This window comes from Hylobates moloch, unplaced genomic scaffold (assembly GCF_009828535.3).
Source record: "Hylobates moloch isolate HMO894 unplaced genomic scaffold, HMol_V3 SCAFFOLD_23, whole genome shotgun sequence".
NCBI classification, from domain to species: Eukaryota; Metazoa; Chordata; class Mammalia; order Primates; family Hylobatidae; genus Hylobates; species Hylobates moloch.
Genome location: NW_026652298.1, coordinates 27,821,331 through 27,838,373, shown reverse-complemented (window position 1 = coordinate 27,838,373; position 17,043 = coordinate 27,821,331). Strand labels below are relative to the sequence as shown.

Here is a 17,043-nt window from a genome sequence, read left to right as displayed (position 1 = left end):
ACTGCAACCTCCGCCTCCCAGGTTCCAGCGATTCACCCGCCTCAGCCTCCAGAGTTGCTGGGACTACAAGCGTATGCCACCACACCCGGCTAATTTTTTTTATTTTTAGTACAGATGGGGTTTCCCGACGTTGACCAGGCTAGTCTCGAACTCCTGACCTCAAGCGATCCACCTGCCTCAGCCTCCCAAAGTGTTGCAATTACAGGCGTGAGCCACTGCACCAGCCATGTAAAATCATTTCTAAAGCTCTGAAATTCATTTCAGAGACTTTTCTCCTGGGCCAAATATTTATCACAAATAGAAAAAACAAACAAGCAAGCAAACAAACTGGTATCCCCAACAGTTCCTGGCACTCAGTAGCGGCTCAATAAATATTAGCTAAATGAACAAAATTAATCATCAAAGAGTCAAGGGAAAGTCCTCCACAGAGCTGTCGTGTTAGTCCAAGTAAACAGAAAGAAAATCAATATTACCCATCTTACCAATCTATGAACAAGTGTTCCTAAAAATTCTAAGGGTAACCCTTACAATGGGCATTTGTGAGCTGAGAATGACAGCACAGGTTTCTTTTTTTTTAATGAAATGCAAAGTCACTGGATAAATGCTAATCTCTCTGAGTAAACTGTACAGTCTGAAATAAGTGACTGTCTCAAAAGCCCACATCATTATTATCATTTAAAACACACTAAAAGCACAAAACAAAACAATCCTTGGTAAAGAAAACTATCACAGTAATATAAATCACAGCAGTCATTTTATGTTTATCTTCCAAAATGGGTACAAAGGGACTAAAAAAGAGTGTTTGTAAATTACAACTCTCTGTCATGCCATTCAATTTTCTTTTATTTGCAAGATTATGGACAAAATATCATGCATTCTGTTGTGTGTAAGATTATTTTAATGAGTTTTACTTAGATAACAATATATTATGCATTTCTGGTAAAGACAACATTATACAGCAAATTAAAAAGGCAATCTATGTGCCGAAGAAGCAATTAGTTTGGCTTCAGTGACCCACAGTTAAAGAACATTATTACCAGGCATTCAAAAGCCAAGCAGGGCCAGGCACAGTGGCTCACACCTGTAATCCCAGCACTTTGGGAGGCTAAGGAGGGTGATCACCTGAGGTCAGAAGTTCAAGACTAGCCTGGCCAAAATGGCAAAATCCCATCTCTACTAAAAATACAAAAATTCACTGGGCATGGTGGCGGGCACCTGTAATCCCAGCTACTCGGGAGGCTAAGGCAGGAGAATCGCCTGAACCCTGGAGGCGGAGGTTGCAGTGAACCGAGATAGCAACACTGCACTCTAGCCTGGGTGACAAGAGCAAAACTCTGTCTCGGAAAAAAAAAAAAAAGCCAAGCAGGGCAAAAGCTAGTTTACAAATGGAACCATCAGCATGAACAATACTGTTCTGGTAATGTCAGAAAAAACAAAGTCATAGTACTCTGTGGTTTGAGAATTTGTTGTCTGGCCTACAATTTAATAAACCAAATTCTATGGCTAAGAAACCAAATTTATTTTTAGTTTGCTAATTTAGGCTCAAGTGTACTATTCTGGTTTTGTAAGCTGTTTTAACCAATTTAATCAATACTCCCTGCGATGCCAGAAGACAAGAAGATACAAAAAGCACTTAGCATGGTGTGTTCTCAGTGAGGGCAGCTATCATTTTTTCTTAAATATTATTTTCCAGCATAAACAATACACACTGGAACTATCATTATTATCGCCTACCAGAACCTAATAATAACAAAAGTTATTCCTAGGTTAGTGAGCTAGTTAGTTAGATAAGCTAACTAACCTAGGAATAACTCTTGTTATTGTTAGTCATGCTTCATATAATTTTCAGTTCTCCGTTTAGTAAATTTAGAAACAGGCTCCAATTCTAAACACCAAATTTTTTAACAAATTAATTTTAAAAGTTAATGAAGGCCAGGCATGCTGGCTCACGCCTGTAATCCCAGCACTTTATGAGACCAAGGCAGGCAGATCACCTGAGACCAGCCTGGCCAACATGGTGAAACCCTGTCTCTACTAAAAATACAAAAAATTAGCGGGCATGGTGGCGAGCACCTGTAATCCCAGCTACTTGGGAGCCGAGACAGGAGAATCACTTGAACCCAGGAGGCAGAGGTTGCAGTGAGTCGAGATAGTGCCATTGGACTCTAGCCTGGCAACAGAGTGAGACTCTGTCTCAAAAAAAAAAAAGTTAATGAAACGTATCAAGCACCATCAAAATAACTGAGAAGAACAAAAGTTAAATCAACAAAATGTTCACTGCTAGACCATCAAATATGTCAATAATCAAAATCAACCTCAAGATTTGATAATACATGGAGGTCAGTAAATCATAGTTCAAAATTTCAATATAATACTAAGCAACCAAAATAACTATGAAAATGTCAAAACATGGATAACATAATTTTAAGTTTTAAAAAGGCACAAAATTTTATACTATGATTTTACCTTTATCAAATATTTATGTCATTAAGCCAAGAATAAAAAAAAATACCCTCCCCTCTCCCGCCAACAGCTTTGGGAAACGCTGAGCTTTGTTTCTCAAAATTCCTTTTACGATCATTTTTTAAACTTTAAAGGCTACCAGAACTGAGAAGCCCAGGGAAAATAACTAGAGATTTTCTTAGAAAAAGCCAACCAAAAATGCCATCTGAATTAATCTTTCGTATACTGTGCACTACCTCACCTGGCTGGAAGGGAGAAAAATATAAATATAAAAATATAAATATAAAACCACAAACTTGAATTTGCAATTCCGGTATTTCTGTTTACAATTCTGTTATATTGCTAAAGTCATAGGACCTCAACAACAAATTTAGGAAACTCAGTGTTCTACAAATACCAGGAAGGATTATACTAACAAAGAAAAAGAAGGCTCTCCCAATTTCTCTTACCATTTAGATGTTTTTAAAAAATTTTTTTGAAAAATATTTTTTGTCAATATATAAGCTATGTGTTCTCTAATATTTCACCTGAATTTTCAATATTATCTCTGATTAAAGTAAGCAAAAATTTATTCTCAGCTAAAACACTCAAAAGATGTGTTTTTTTTTAATTTTTATGAGTATATAGTAGATGTATATATTTGTAGGGTACATGAGATGTTTGGATACAGGCATGCAATGTGAAATAAGCACATTATGGAGAATGGGGTGTCCATCCCCTCAAGCATTTATCCTTTCAGTTACAAACAATCCAATGACACTCTATTTAAAAATGTGCAATTAAGTTATTACCGACTATAGTCACCCTGTTGTGCTAGCAAATAGTAGGTCTTATTCATTCTATCTTTTGTACCCATAAAAGCTATTTTTTAATGTAGTCAATCCTACACTATCTTGTTTGTTTACTCCACATTACCTTACACAGAAACCCCTTTCAAATGAATTATTACCAGCACTTCTCACTCTTCCCCTATACCTTCACCTTCACATCTGGGGTTTAGAGGGAACTGAATAGCTCCAAAGCTCGGAAGAACACGAAAACCAACTCTGTGTGACTTGGCAGACTGCAGCTCTGGAGAGCGCCACGCAATTGTGAAACTGACTCTAAAACTGTGGCTGAGCGTCTGTGGAACTGAACCAAAGCAAACTCTCCCAATGGCCTCCCACCGTCCTTATGCCATGCTGTTTGGAAGCCACTGCTCTGGTAACATCTCTGCCCTTCTGAAGTAAAATTAAAACATTTCAATATAGGCATGCCTCACCCCAGCTGCCTGTCAAAGGGCCTGCACTGACTCCCTGGAATGATTTGATAAAATACTTCACATATGCATCATCCAACTTGACAGTTTTCATCTTAGCATATGAGGAAATGCACTAGGCAAGCAGAAATGCCGATAAAGACATGAAAGGATGTTCCATCACTGTGAACTGTATTGAAGAACAACCTCTCCCAGAAGGACTTTCATCTGCAGATATCAAAAAGACACTCAGACTAACACTTGCACAAAACGTTCTTTCTATTTCAGTGAAGATCCGAGAGGGTGTAACACGGTAAAGACCCTCAAGACTGCGTGCGGGAGTCTTGCCACATTTCTGAAAGCTTTCTGATGAAATATTATTTCCCCACTTATTCTCTAAAAGACTGACATTAACTTTATCAAACACTAAAATTAAAATTCCCATTAGATACAATGGCTAATTTTACAAAAGAATTCTATCCTAAGAAACAGTGTAACTCAAGTTCACATTCTAGATGCCACAGAGCAAGTTTTATCCTTTGTGGAATCTGTCATTTTTTAAATGTTGTACGAGTATACCACTGGCAGTGCTGGTTATCCTGGCTTTCAAACAAGTCCGGAAAGACTCCAGGGTAAAGCACAGCATACCAGGGTCTTTTGCTCAATACACTGGGTCAGTTCCACTCAGTCTCTTCACAGGCTACACAGCATACGCTACACAATACCTTCATCTCCAAAGAGCCCCACCTCATCTCCATTACCCATGTGCTGCATGGCACTCACAAAAAGCCACCCTCCAAACTTTTTTGTGAAACGAGCAGTACAGGCCAGGCGCAGTGGCTCACACCTATAATCCCAGCAATCTGGGAGGCTGAGGCAGGTAGATCACCTGAGGTCAAGAGTTCCAGACCAGCCTAGCCAATGTGGTGAAACCTCGTCTCTACTTAAAAATACAAAAATTAGCTGGGCATGGTGGCGGGCTCCTGTAATCCCAGCTACTCAGGAGGCTGAGGCAGGAGAATCGCTTGAACCCGGGAGGCAGAGGCTACAGTGAGCCAGGATTGCACCACTGCACTCCAGCCTAAGTGATAAGAGCGAAACTCCGTCTCAAAAAAAAAAAAAAAAAAGAAAAGAAAAGGGCAGTATGACACTGTGTCCCAGGCTGCCTAAGAAGGCTCATTAGTCACTGAAGAATTTCATTTCAGATATAAAACTCCAGAATATAGAACCTTGAACCCTTAGCAAAATGTGCTTCCCCGCCAGCTGGATCAGCATCACCTGGGAACTTGTTAGAGATGCAAATTCCTGGGCGCCATCTAAGACTCCTGACTCAGAAACTCTGGACTGAGAATCACCGAGTTAATAGGAAAACAGTATATTCAATATGGTGTTGTTAATTACCACTAAAGATGATGCAGCAATCAGCTGGATAATGACTTGTGCCAACTTCTCCAAAAGATATTAGTCTTAATGATTTGTTTATATTAAATCATTCTGTGGCTCATCCCTGTTAATCCCACTGCTTCGGGAGGCAGAAGTGGGAGAATTACTTGAGGCCTCGAGTTTGAGATCAGTCTGAGCAACACGGTGAGACTCCTGTCTCTACAAAAAGTAAATTAGCCGGGCAAGGTGGCTCGTGCCTGTAGTCCCAGCTACTCAGGAGGCTAAGGCAGCAGGACTGCTTGACTCCATGAATTTGAGGCAGCAATGAGCTATAATGTGCCACTGCACTCCAGCCTGGGCAACAGAGAAAGACCCTGTCTCCACAATAAATAAATAATTAAATGAACAAACACATAAATAAAATACTTAGAAAAACACAAAACTGGCCAGCCACAGTGGCTCACGCCTGTAATCCCAGCACTTTGGGAGGCGAAGGCAGGTGGATCACTGGAGGTCAGGAGTTCGAGACTGGCCTCACCAACATGGCAAAACCCCGTCTCTACTAAAAATACAAAAATTAGCCAGGGGTGGTGGTGCATGCCTGTAATCCCAGCTACTCGGGAGGCTGAGGCAGGAGAATCACTTAAACTCGAGAGGCAGAGGTTGCACCACTGCACTCCAGCCTGGGGAACAGAGTGAGACTCCATCTCAAAAAAAGAAAAGAAAAGAAAAGAAAAACACAAAAATTTGACACATAAAATTTTAAAAAAGAAAAAAACTGACAAGCATAGTGGCTCATGCCTGTAATCCCAGCACCTGGGGAGGCCAAGGCAGGCAGATCGGAGTTTGAAGCCAGCCTGGGCAACATGACTGCTACAAAGAAATACGGAAAAGTAGCCAGGTGTGGTGGCAAGTGCCTGTAGTCCGAGCTACTTGGGAGGCTAAGGCAGGAGAAGCCCTTGAGCCTGGGAGGCGGAGGTTGCAGTGAGCCAAGATTGAGCCACTGCACTCCAGCCTGGGGGTAAGAGCGGGACTCTGTCTCAGAAAAAAAAAAAAGAAACTATGAATTAAAAAAAAGAAAAACATAAAACTATTAAATACCAATGACTACCTCAAAATCTAGAAGGCAGTAACATAAGCCTTCTACCACCCCTTGAAACCAGGAGGTCAAATTGCAGCATGCAACTAGGTTCTCTGCAAGAGATAAATTGGGCGAAATTACTGCTGACAGCTACCATTCTTGTTTTCAAGAAGATTTTTTAAAAAAAATTACTCAAATTACTCTCTTGGCAACTCATTAGCAAAAGTCTAACCTGTTTCTGTGAACTGGCCACAAATTAAGCTTTAGCCACCAATGCAGCACTAAAGATTAGCAAACACTTGAGGGAGTAACACACACAATACAAAAGAATCAGACACCTCTAACATTATCAAAATCCTCCACCCTTACCACAAAGCTTCAGACGCAAATTATGTAAGTACAAGTACACGAAGATCAAAGGTTATTCTATGATGACACAATGGCTTGCCTTGGACTGTGGCTTATCTAAGCCATTTGCCAGTAGTCTGGTGAATATAAATGGGTTGCAAAACAATGCTGCTATTAACCCATTTTATGCAGCTATGCTCAAGAAAACAAAGTATGATATTCAAAAACGCATGCAAACAGTCCTAAAGGTGATTCAGGAATACTTTGGATGGACACTCAAACCTCTGAGAACTGAAAAGATCATTACAGTTCTTTCAAATTCTACATTACCAAATCTATCTATAAAATCACAGATTTGATTCAGAAAGGAAAGGAAATACTTCATTTTGCTCCTGAGGCAGCAGGCTTTCCAGTCCTAAAACTGATGGCAGAGGAGAAGCGTGAATCAGACAGGTGGCCACTTTAAGAAGCAGTTAGCAAAAAACGGTCACGCCCAGTGTTGGAGCCAGTGCAGTGCAAGGCATGCATGTACTGACAAGAGCTCCAGGCACGAAGGAAGGCTGTGAGTGTACCACGACAGATCTGGCTGGCAGGCCACTGAAGGCTGTTTACATGATGCTGACCACGAGTTTTAATGTGTTTGAAAATTCCTTATTGTGTGTGTGTGTGTGTGTGTATATATATATATATATAATTCTTTTTAAAATATTTTATTTTAAGTTCTGGGATACATATGCAGGACATGCAGGTTAAATATGTATCTTTTAAATTGAGACAGGGTCTATGCTGCCCAAGCTAGACTCAAACTCGGTCTCAAGCGATCCTCCCACCTCAGCCTCATAAATGGCTGGAACGACAGGTACACACCGCCGCACCTGGCTTTTTTTTTTTTTTTTTTAAGTTATACAATTATATAACTAGTATAATCTCAATCAACAAATGAAGAACACTGATCTCAATTAGTAAATGAAATAGACACAGAACACAAACTAGCAGGAAATTCTCTAAGAGGACAGCTTTTTTTCTTCTGGGCTGAGGAATCACGAGTGGGATTTTTGTGTTTTAAAAAGAAAAAAAAAATTAAGTACAAAAATTCCTAACTAGAATAACATTTATCATGGCCTGTTCGGCCTCAGTTGATCCTCTCCTGTCTGGAAGTTATCGGTCCCCCTGTACTGAGAATGAGACACAGATTCTTCCAAGTTCAGCCACTTGCCCTTGGCCACCATGGAGGCCGACCCTAAGCTTCCCACTATCTGCCCTACACACGCAGGCCCTGTTCTCTTTCTCCCACGTGGCTTTTAACCTGAGCTGTCTCCACAGCCTCCCTGTGAAATGGTAAGCCTAGAGTACCAGAGGGAGCAGCTAGGGACAAGGGTTTTCATCCTAAACCACTAGTCAAAGCCCTTGTGTATATAAGAGAAGCAAGTGTAAGCAAGTGCTCAGGATACAACATCCCAGAAACATTTTTTTATAATACTCAAAGGGCTGATTAAATTATAGCTTCACATGATGGCGTGGAGCCCTGATACAAAAAATGAGGTTGCTGTCTGAGGAAGAGCTTTGGGTAGAGCGAATTTTCAAGGCAACAGGAACAACAGGCAGTGAAGAGAGCCATGTGGCCGGAGATCAAAAGGACAAGCTTCCCACGACTGTAGTGCAAAGCAAGCTGCTACCTGGGCATGGGGCTTGCCAGGCACACCTGCTCCCACATACCGTGATCACCGTCAGGAAAACGAGTGAATCAGCATCTCAGGGTGAGGAGAGGCCTCAGAGGTGTATGGACACAGAGGCTTAGTTTGCATAATGACGCACACACGGGCCTGGATGATCTAGACAGACTTCTAATGTCATGACATGTGTTAATAAAGAAGAACAGAGTTTATTCTGGTCTCTCTTCCTAGCAAAAGGAAAAACCTCAAGCCCCCAAACTCTTTATCCTTCCTCCTAAGAACTCAGTATTTTCACTCCCCGAGTAAAAATGTGCATTCGTGTCCATCTGCTTTCTGCTTCCATCAAGACTACACTTCCGATTTCTCAAAAAAGAGATTTTCAAGTAAAATTGTACCCCTCTCCTACCACTACAGACTGGGATACAGAAATGTTGAATACAATCTCAACACAATTTGAGCACAGAATTAATTTGCGGCTCACCCCAAGTCCCAAGGCTTCTAAAGAGAAACTGAAACTTTAACCGACTAGCAGCTCTACCGTACTTGCAAATGGTCTTGGTATTTCCTTCAGGGCAGAGCAGTAAAAGCACTTCATAAGAACCCTGTATGCAAGGCTCATCATTATACATATTTATGTGCTATAAAAAACTAATTTTATCATCCAGGGTAGGAAGCATGCAGACATCTCTCACAAAATAAGCTCATTTATTTTGCTCACTAAAGCTCCTGTGTAAAATAAGAGTAACCACTGGCTAGATGGGAGTGACTGTGGCATCAGTTATTTTAATTTCACTCAGGTAGGGGGAATACAGTTTTCAATGTAGCCGCTTGCTGTTTTGACAAATAGAGCGTTACTCAACATTTGTCCTGAATCCAACTCATGTCCTTTCTTAAATACATACACTAGAAACAAAGGCAAAAAAAAAAAAAACAAAGGAACAAAAAAAAAACCAGCAGCTCATTTCAACAGTCTCCAAACGAAGCATATCAAATTACATCAACTAAAAACATTAAACATTATACAAAGGCAATGCCTGCAGGGCCTGTAAAACAACATACTGTAAAGTGTCAGAGGAAACAAGCCCCACACAATCCAATAGCCTAAGTCAACATCATTCAGAGTCTGTGCTCAGGCCAAACACTGAGAGAAACGGAAACCTTCTTTCAAAGAGACTAACATTGTCTCTTAAAAAGACATGCAACCAACTATAGCATTGTCCCTTATAGAGACTGTGTGCTATGGAGGAAGAATCCCTTCTGAGTGGAGCACAGGCTTGATTATCCCTGACTATGCCACTCCTGGGGCCCTAGGCAGATGTCTCGGCTTTAAAATGGGCACATTTTCCCCTACCTATGAGGGCTGCCTTTAGAAAAAATAGTCAATGCAGGTGACATACTGTGCATAGTGGAAGGTGTTCAATCGATAAGCTATTTGATAGGTAGCCCAAATTTCTTAGAGTATACTGCTAATCCTTGAACACTGCAAATTAAATGCTAAATAGTCTTGGAAATAACTTGCCCACTTGCTCCAAGCCAGGACCAATGCAAGGCTGGAAATAGCTAAGAATGCTGACTTTACTACTAACATGCCTACAGTGGACTGAATGGTGGCCTCCAAAAAGATATGTCCACTTTCTACTCCCTGGAACCTCTGAGTGCTACCTTAGTTGGAAAAGGAGTCTTAGTAGATGTTATTATATTAAGGACCCTGAGATGATATTATCTGGGATTATACAAGTGGGGCCTCACTGCCATCATGTGTCCTCGTAAGAGAGAGGCAGAGACAGACAGGACACACACACAGAGGAGGAGGAGGCAATGTGACCATGGGGACAAAGACTGCCGTGATGTGGCCCTAAGCAGAGGGATGCCAAGGAATGCCTGCACTGGAAGCCAGAGGAGGCAAGGGACAGATTCTTCCCCAGAGCCTCTGGAGGGAGCTCGGCAATGCTGATGACTTGATTTGAAACTTCTGGCCTCCAGAACCATGAGAGATGTATTCACCTAAAACACTTGGTATTTTAAGCCACCAAGCTTGCAGTAACTTGTCACAGCGGCCACAGAACACTAATCCAATACCCTACAGAACACTAATCCAATACCCTACTACAGAGGAGGCAAGCTGCTTAAATATCATCCAAGGGTTGACTGATTTCCTTTTACCTCAACAAGTTACTTTTTAAATTATAATAATAAACAAGTTATTAAGCCAGAGAGAAATGTACTTTAAAGTAACCAGAGCAAATACAAGACTAGAAGAGCTCAGCACGTGGACTGCCCCTACAGTGCTGCAGGGCTAGCATACCAAGTACAGGTTGCTGGGTGGGTGGCCTGTAAGGTTTCTTTAAAAAGCAGCCTTTTGATGCTGCCACAGAAGTGGCAATCAAGATCACAAGGCAGAAATTAAATAAGGCAGTATCAACTTGAGGCAAGCAGTCCCTTCCCTGAAGTAGCACTTGTTTCCAGTCTTAAAAAAGCAGACTCAAGGCTTCACAGTAATTTAATGTGCCCTGTCTTTTGACTTTGTGAAAATCAGTCAGTGCATTAAACTTTGAGGGTAATCAAACCAAGCCAATTCATGGAGATTCTTTTTATTATGGTAACTTGGGGAGCCAAAAACGAAATAAACAAGACTTTGAGGCAAAACAAATGGCTTTGGTTAAAGTATGTGAGGAAGAAAAAATGCATCTTGTGTATTAGGGGAAAACATATTTTGTGAACTAGGGAAAAACTGGCTTCAAGCCTTCTGGAATCTGGGAGGCTGCTCGAAGCATCTGCAGTGCTATAATTTTACTCCTCCACGGCACCTGACTCCAAAATGTACACAATCCAGAAGAGGTTGAAAATGGGGACTCCATTTCTTTTTTTTTTGAGATGGAGTCTCGCTCTTTCGCCCAGGCCAGAGTGCAGTGGCGCTATCTCGGCTCACTGCAAGCTGCGCCTCCCGGGTTCACGCCATTCTCCTGCCTCAGCCTCCTGAGTAGCTGGGACTACAGGCGCCCGCCACCGCGCCCGGCTAATTTTTTGTATTTTTAGTAGAGACGGGGTTTCACCGTGTTAGCCAAGATGGTCTCAATCTCCTGACCTCGTGATCCGCCCGCCTCGGCCTCCCAAAGTGCTGGGATTACAGGCGTGAGCTACCGCGCCCTGCCGGGACTCCATTTTTTTAAAGACGTATTTCCTGGGCTCTTTATGATTAAAGAGTAATATCAACAATCATACCACTGTCCACATGCAGCCAGTTTATGATAAGCTGTGCTGCCTAGTCCAGGTTCATACCCATTTTTGGTAAAAGCTACAGGGCAGAGGATATCCTCTTTTAAAAGATTTGTTACTCCTTTATGCAAGCACATTAATATAAAATTAAAGGATAATTACTACCAAGTTCTTAGGAAAGCCAGCCAATAAGAAAGAAGGGGCCCATGATCACCACTGCTGTAAGTGGCCTCCTTCCTGCCTTCCCTGACCTCGGTTCTGGCATCACCAGGTGCTTCTGGGAAAGGGATGAGAAGGGATGTGCCCGGCACAGGCAGACAAATGGAGGAGGCTGTGTTCTCGACCCTAATGCCTCACAAATCACACAGCCTCACCAGCATCAGAAGGCTCAACACAAATTAGTGCAAATAACACACAGATCAGGTATTTTCTCTTCACTTACAACCCAACTTTACAGCAAGATCTTTAAAATTAAGATGCAAATACAGTTATAAAGTGTTTTCTTAAGAAGATATCTAAATTGCCATTCTCTATCAAAAAGTTTTTATTGGCATCATGTATGTGGGCCACTTTGCTTTTATCAACACAGAGAGACTGTCACCCAAGGGTCCTCAGCTCAGAACACACCGCCTGCTGTGTTTTTCATTTCATAAAATGAAAACCTACCCAGCGCTGTGGGAGGCTGAGACGGGAGAATCTTTTGGGTCCAGAAGTTCAAGACCAGTCCAGGCAACATGGCGAGACCTCATCTCTATGAAAAACTTTTTTTTTTTTTTACCTTTTTTTTTTTTTTGAGACGGAGTCTCGCCTTGTTGCCCAGGCTGGGGTGCAGTGGCACGATCTCGGCTCACCGTAGCCTCTGCCTCCCGGGTTCAAGCGATTCTCCTGCTTCAGCCTCCCGAGTAGCTGGGACTACAGGTGCCCGCCACCATGCCCAGCTAATTTTTTTGTGTTTTTAGTAGAGATGGGGTTTTACCACATTGGCCAGGCTGGTATGAAAAACTTTAAAAAAAAAAAAAAATAGCTGGGTGTGGTAGCATGCACCTGTACTCCCTGCTACTTGGAGGGTGGGGCAGGAGGATCCCTTGGGCCCAGGATGCGGTGAGCCATGTTTGCTCCACTGCACTCCAGCCTGGGTGACAGAGCCAGACCCTGTCTCAAAAAAAAAAAATTTTTTTTTAAATGCCAGGCGCTAGCCGGGGGTGGTGGCCCACGTCTGTAATCCCAGCACTTTGGGAGGCTGAGGCGAACGGAGATCAAGACCATCCTGGCCAACATGGTGAAACCCTGTCTCCACTAAAAATACAAAAAGTTAGCAGGGCATGGTGGCACGCACCTATAGTCCCAGCTACTTGGGAGGCTGAGACAGGGAAATCACTTGAACCTGGGAGGTGGAGGTTGCAGTGAGCCGAGATCATGCCACTGCACTCCAGCCTGGCAACAGAGCAAGACTCCATCTCAAAAAAATAAAATAAAATAAAATTAAATTTAAAAAATGCCGGGCACAGTGGCTCATGTCCGTAAACCCAACACTTTGAGAAGCTGAGGTGGGCAGATCACTTGAGGCCAAGAGTTCGAGACCAGCCTGGCCAACATGGTTAAATCCCATCTCTACTAAAAATACAAAAATTTGCCGGGTATGGTGGCTTGAGCCTGTAATCCCAGCTACTCAGGAAGCTGAGGTATGAGAATTGCTAGAGCCTCGGAGGTGAAGGTTGCAGTGAGATGAGATCATGCCACTGCACTCCAGCCTGGGCGATGGAGGGTGACTGTCTCAAAATATATATATAAATTTAAAAAAAAAAAGAACTAAAAAAACGAAATGAAATGAAATGAGAAACAAGATTTCCATTATTTTCTTCAAGTTCACTGCAGTGTAAGTCACAGTAACAACCACCCTTTCTGGACACCTACTGTAAGCCACACCCAACACCAAACAGCCTTATCAGCACTGCTGCCCAACCAGGTGGAGATTATGATCTCTAGTTGAAAGATTAGAAACCTAGCTTTGGCAAGACAAATCTCCCGTCTGGTGGCATCAATCCAACCGACCCACCCTGAAGCCTCAGCTCTTTCCCTTATGCTCCTGCTGCCTTATGCATAAGCCACCCTAGCTGAGATGCTGCACAGATACACATCTATGTATCTTAACGTTTATGTGCCCAAGGTGTGATCTAAACATAAGGCAGTAATAAAATTACAAAAGAAAAATGCTCCAGGTGATGCAAAATATCATTGTTTTAATAAATTAAAATGTCAGTGAAGCAATGAGTTGCTCAAAAAGAACAGCTCACAAAAGGATACATTCATACAGATTAGAGGTAACCAAGAGCTGAGGGGAGGCGGGAGACAGGGAGTCACTGGCTTGCTGGTTACAGAGTTTCTGTTTGGGGTGATGAAAAAGTTCTGGAAACAGTGGCTCTGGTTGTACAATATTGTGAATGTAATTAATGCCATCAAACTGTACATTTTAAATGGTTAAATGGCAAAAGTTGTATATTTTACCAAATTTAAAAAAATTAATAATGTAATATGCCAAAAAGCATTGAACTATACATTTTAAATGAGTGAACTATAACTATATGGTATGTGAATTTATAGCTCAATAAAGTGATTTTGAAATAGGAAAGAGGAGACCGGGTGCGGTGGCTCACGCCTGTAATCCCAGCACTTTGAGAGGCTGAGGCGGGCGGATCACGAGGTCAGGAGTTCAAGACCAGCCTGGCCAACATGGTGAAACCCTGACTCTACTAAAAATACAAAAATTAGCAGGGTGTGGTGGTGCGTGCCTGTAATCCCAACCACTCAGGAGGCTTGGGCAGGAGAATTGCTTGACTCTGGGAGGTGGTATTACACCCCTGCACTCCAGCCTCGGTGGCAGAGCGAGACTCTGCCTCAAAAAAAAAAAAAGAAAAGAAAAGAAAAAGGAAAGAGGGCTGGGCACTGTGGCTCATGCCTGTAATCCCACCGCTTTGGGAGACCGAGGCGGGCGGATCATGAGGTCAAGAGTTCAAGACCAGCCTGCCCAACATGGTGAAACCCTGTCTCTACTAAAAGTCCAAAAATTAGCCAGACATGGTGGTGCATGCTTGTAGTCTCAGCTACTCAAGAGGCTGAGGCAGGAGGATCCCTTGAACCTGGGAGGCGGAGGTTGCAGTGAGCCAAGATCGTGCCACTGCACTCCAGCCTGGGCGACAGAGACTCCATCTCAAAAAAAGAAAAAAAGAAAAGAAAAAGAAAAAAGAAAAAAGAAAAAGGAAAGAGGCTGGGCACCGTGGCTCATGCCTGTAATCCCAGCACTTTGGGAGGCTGAGGTTGGAGGACTGCTTGAACCCAGGAGGTCAAGACCAGCGAGGGCAACATAGTGAGGCCCCCATCTGTACAAAAAAAAAAAAAAAAAAATTAGCCAGGCATGGTGGCATGGGCCTTTGGTAGCTACCTGGGAGGCTGAGGCAGGAGGATCACTTATGCCCAGAAGGTTGAGGGTGCAGTGAGCCATGATCGTGCCTCTGCACTCCAGCCTGGGTGACAGAGCAAGACCCTGTCTCAAGGGAAAGAAAAAGAAAAGAATTAAAGTTAAAATTTGAAAAAGCAAAGAAACAGCTTCTAATAGTTCACTTAGAAGATATATTTCTTTACTTCCTTTTCCCAATAAAAGTCTAAAACTCCAGGCGCGGTGGCTCACGTCTATAATTTCGACACTTTAGGAGGCCAAGGTGGGTGGTTCACTTGAGGTCAGGAGTTCAAGACTAGCCTAGCCAACTTGGTGAAAGCCCATCTCTACCAAAAATACAAAAATTAGCTAGGAGTGGTGGCGGGCGCCTGTAATCCCAGCTATCAGGAGGCAGAGGCAGAGATTGCAGTGAGCCAAGATTGCACCACTGCACTCCAGCCTGGGCAACAGAGCAAGATTCCAACGTAAAAAAAAAAAAAGTCTAAAACTGAAAACACAATACAGAACTAAGAGTAAGAACTAACCATATGATTCAAAGGGGAGAAACAAAAAACAGTAACATATTCAATCTTCCCCCTGCATATTATTTAGCTACATGTAGGTTTTTTGGGGGATTCTCCTCTGCTTTCTGGTCAAGGCTCAATAATTCAAAACAAAGTCCTGTTTACTGGATGTACACAGTGCATCATACAACATCTTCTATGAAAACCAAACAGCCCTCCTTCTGTTCCCCACATCTAGTCAGAGAAGCATCTCAAACTATGTCACCACAGCAGTGACAGCAGTGACAAGCTAACTGAGGCCTATGATGTACCAGGCACTGTGCGTTTTACACACACTCTCTCATTTCATCCTCACAACAACCCTATCAAACAGGTTCTAATATTCTCAATTTACAGACGAGGAAGCTGAGGTACAGAGAGGGTGAGTAACTTGCCCAAGATCACACAGGTAATAAGGAGCAGAGCCGGGATTCAACTGTACTATACTACGCTCCACGAGATCCTGAAGTGAAGCAATCCTACTGGAGAAATCAATCAAAGGCTTTTTAAATATTTAAATTCAAATGGAAACGAATTCTGTGGAGTGTTGTGACACTGACAGCTATGCGCTTACCAACAATAAAGCTATGTTAAAACTAGTGTTTATGTTGGGAAGCTGGAATCCCCATGGAGGAGGGAGGCAGAATTACTGTAAGACTCAATTTAATACACTGCTCCTCTGTACGAGGGAGGGACAGGCTGGACAGCAGAAGGTTAAGCGAGGGCTTCCCTGCTTAACCTTGTTAAGATGATCAGGCAGCACCCTCCAGGGAGACAAGCTTGACACACAGGGTCCCTTAACAACCCACTGCGACCCTGAATGCCATGCTGCTGGGCACGAATGGCAGTTGTGCTAGTAAGTAGCAAATGAAGCCTTGCTCTGTCCATTACTGGCAAGAGGGCTGGGAAGAAATCTTTTTTTTTTTTTTGGTCACCCAAAGTAAGTTGACACTGGGAAGACATCTTTAATTCTTCAGTTTAAAATCTCTCTGATGTTAAATGTCAAGCACGTGCACACTACAAGAAAAATCCAATTTGCTAACAGCATGCAATTGCTGTCTATGGAGAAAAAGGGAAAACACTGGTGTGCTTTTATTTCAGGCACCATAGGTTCCTTCCTCTCCCATCTGTACGTACAGCTGTTATGTATACCTATTCAACCCTCCATACACTGCTGCGTTATGTTCATTTCAAAAACAAAACTTTAAAAAATGCTCCAAACCAAAGCCATCATGCTTCTATTACATACCAATGTGACACAATCATCATCTGATTTTTCATAAGCAAACACTAATGGGTAGGTACAAGCAAAAGTAGACACTTCACATTTGTTGCTACTGAACTCCAATTTTATGTCCACAAGCTAACAAAGTTTCTTTTTCGTTAAACTAAAACATAAAACACATTCTGCTACCACCTCTACCTTTACTGAATCTCCTAGCATGTTAGATCTTCTTGTATTTTTTTTTTTTTTTTTTGAGACAGCGTCTTGCTCTGTCACCAAGGCTGCAGTGCAGTGCTGCCACCATGGCTCACTGCAGCCTCAACCTCCTGGGCTCAAGCAATCCTCCTGCCTCAGCCTCCTGAGTAGCTGGGACTACAGGCATGTGCCACCATTCCCAGCTAATTTTTTTTTAAGAGATGGA

At 42.5% G+C, this 17,043-nt stretch overlaps 1 protein-coding gene across 2 annotated transcripts in view; it reads right to left on the bottom strand.

Moving 5' to 3' along the window:
* PARN (poly(A)-specific ribonuclease) overlaps window positions 1-17,043 on the bottom strand; it is a 197,371-nt gene that overhangs the window by 122,041 nt on the left and 58,287 nt on the right. The gene's annotated exons all lie outside the window — the stretch shown is intronic.